This window comes from Mandrillus leucophaeus, unplaced genomic scaffold (assembly GCF_000951045.1).
Source record: "Mandrillus leucophaeus isolate KB7577 unplaced genomic scaffold, Mleu.le_1.0 Scaffold748, whole genome shotgun sequence".
Classification (NCBI taxonomy): Eukaryota; Metazoa; Chordata; class Mammalia; order Primates; family Cercopithecidae; genus Mandrillus; species Mandrillus leucophaeus.
In genome coordinates, this window is record NW_012108119.1 from 544656 (window position 1) to 548354 (window position 3699).

Here is a 3699-nt window from a genome sequence, read left to right on the forward strand (position 1 = left end):
TTCACCAAATACTTATTCTGTGTCAAAGCCCTAGGGACATGATAATGACAAAGAGGGACACATGGTAGCATTCACAGGATTATTTCTCATGTGCTAGTTTGTGGCAGATAATGACATAAAGACTTCAGATAGACTCAGCGTTATAAGATTTTACATGAGGAAATTCATCAGCAAATGCAGGCATGCGTGCATGCATCTATGTAACATATATGCCCAGCAGACTTGTGGTTAAATATGGTGGATTGAATATATGTGCTTATGTCCATGCTTTCCTAAATTTTCAGAAAAAGAACATTAAAAAAATGAACAAATAATCTAATTCCATGGATGCAGAGAAGAATGGAAAGAAGGCAAGAGTGAATAAAAAAATGCTACAAAAAATTTTTGGCAAGTTGAATACTTGATGGATATTTGTCAGAACAGTGAAAGCTGAAACGTAACATTTTGCAGATGGAGAAATCAACAAGAAGCAAGTTAATTTATCTTGTACATAATTGGAAATGCCAACCAGAAATTAGCAATGGGATTGAAAACTGGCCGCTGAAAACAGTTTTGCTTAAACAGTATTTGGATCAGTTTTATCTCACCCTCACCCCCTAGTCCTGCTATGCCTCCTAACAGGAAGACAGAAGGGTAATTCTAGGCAAAAATCAACAGAAGGGCTCCAGGATATTAAGCACAGTTGAGAACAGAGCTAAGGTATTATATTGACAACCACGGTGAAAGAGAAAGTCTACACATAGAATAACAAGGGTTGTTACCTCCTTCTTGTACAGCATTCCCAGGCTTCTGCCATGCATACCACTACTTTTGACAACCACGCAGGTGAATGAGCCAGTTATCTACTATTGAGGGTAATATTTTTACATTTGATCCTTGCCAGATCACTTTACTCTCAAGCCCAAGAATTTACATTTCTGCCCATCAACAGAAAACATGTAATCAACTTTTCACTACCTTAAAATATGTAAAGAAAGCCAGAGGTTGCATTTATTTATTTATTTATTTATTTATTTATTTATTTATTTATTTATTTATCTAGCAAAGACCTCAGAATGAAAGAGAATACCACAATGAGAAAGAACAGCAACTTAAAAGGAACAAGAAGGGAGCAGGAGAAGAACCAAAACAAACTATAATTAATAGCCTTCCATAAGGGAGAGCAATTGTTTCTAAAACTAAAAAATCAAGAAAGCAAAGTCAAAGTAATGCTGAAAATCTGAAGGTAACTAAGGAAGTGGCTACAATATTTAAAGTGGTTGTTTCTGGAGGGTGTTATTTGGATATGGGGCACAACTTGTTATTATCTGTCTGAGACTATTATATAATTTCTAAACGAGGTAGGTGTATTAGTTTGATAAAAGCAATTTTTAAAAGCATCACTAAAATTTTTGGAATTTGTTTTTAAAAATTCAAGAAATCCTTACCAAACACTTATTGAGACCCTGCTACACTGAAGTTTTATTTGCATCAATGTGATCATGTTTGAAAGAATCAAATGACTACTGGTTTCTTTGGGAATAATTTTAGGTTAGAAGTTAAGGTCTTAAGACATAAGTGTTATTTTCTCTAGGAAAATTGTCATGAATTCATAAGGTTTAAGTGTTCATTTTATGTACTCTGATAATAAAATGTTTTCTCTCATGGTCAACACACACACTATTGTGACTAGCTAGGTTATCTGTTTGCCACTAGAATGTGAATCTCAATAAGAGTAGGAAATGTACATGACATTTTAATCCCCATCTGCCAACTATCTCTTAAGCAGCTGCTACAACATTGGCCCTCAATACGTACTTGAATTAATGACGAATGAACAAAATGTGTCTCTCTAATAGAAAAATTTTGTCTGATTGCGGTGATAGAAAATTATAAATACAATCATTATACCTTAGAATGATATCGTTGACTTTTGGCCTCTTATTAGTCTTCTGGATTGTGAGATATTTTATACTCTAAATTTATTTTGTAAAGTACTCTATCAGAGTCTCTCAGCACATTTTAGGCACCTTTACAAATCAATGACCATCTGAAAAATCTCATTATAGTCCTAATTTCATTAGCTTTTATTAGGAAGCATAGATTCAGAAAAAAATGTAATGTTATTGGTTTAAAAAGGGCAAAATAGCATTCATTATTCTTTGATTAAATTTCTAATCAGTATTCATTTCCAGTTTCTCTCAAGTTAAAGTAGAACATAGCAACTAAAAAACAAATCACCAGGCCTGGAAATATTTAAAATATGAATGTCACTTTTCAAATCCATTATTTTCTTTCCCTCAAGGCAATAGACAGCTTCGTTTTCATGGCAAGAAAAATAATTCCTTTGTGGTCATTTCTATGCATTAAAAGATTTTAAATTTTCTGAGACATTATTCTTGTTTGATCTAACAAATGCTGAAGGCAAACATAGACTATTTACAGTATAGTATGCTTTCTCACCAACTAAATGTCTTTTACTATATTATTCCAATACCTGTCAGCCTATCTGATAATAGGAGAATCTTTTTACTTCTAAATGTTGTTCATTTCATTAATCTAATATATGACAAAGACCTTCATTTTTGAAAAATGCATCAATATCTTCCCCTGAAGGAATGTGAACTAAGGTGAACCGAGAAATAAGACAAGCTCTATTTCCTTCTCTAGCCTAATTCTCTTAGTCACACTGCCAGGTGTGCCCCAGAAATGAATTCAAAGACAGTTTCTGCAATATTGTTAAATAATGTAGTAGTGTCTCTAACTAATTTAAATATATTAAAGCTGATCTCTATAATTAAAAAGTGTATGTCAGATTGAATTACTTTGATTTATGGATAAAAATGAAGCATTTATCTAAATAATACAGAAAAAAATATCCAATTGCTGGTGATTTTCCCTTAGCCCTTTTTGTGAATCCAGATTTTTTTTTTCATTGTTAGATTGTCACTCACCCTTAATTCTGTAATATTTATCTTAAATAATCCTGTTCTCACACGGTTTTCTGGGTTATAAATATATCATTGTTTTCCCTATCCCATTTGTAATTCAAAGCGCTGCCCTTGAACTCTCATTTCTTATTATTTTAAAGTAGTTTATGCATTTTCATATAGCTGTGACAAGATTAAGGAAACTTCAGGTTCTGACTGACATCAAACTGAGCTTTTAGGAGCCACAACATGTAAACCCATCCCCCACCTTAACTTTAAGTAGGTTCACTCAATCAATTCTCACAATTAGCTTGTGGAGTATATACTTTATTATTTTTCTCAGTTTAGTGAATTTTTGAAAAGTTGAAGAATTCCTCCAAGGACCCACAGCTATTAAGTAATAAAGTTAAAATTTGAGCCCAATACATTGAACTCCACAGTGCAATCACCTAACCTTTATGCTATACAATATAAAATAAAATGTTACATCTGTGTAATATTCATCTGTGAAGTGTATAGTAATTATTTGTTGTGCTCTTTGAAATGTCTTCGCCTTCCCTCAAAAATCCAAAATAGTGAGCTGCTGCAATGTCACATCTTTTATTTTAGTGACTATCTAATGTGTTCTCTATAATTCAGGCATGTCAGGAATGCTGCTACACCGTATGTGTGCTCATGGTGTCTGGCTTATGATAGAGTAATTAAGTGATCTCACAAAACTTCCGGGTCCTTTTTTTGTTTGTTTTTTTGTTTTTTGAGAGGGAATCTCGCTCTGTCGCCCAGGCTGGAG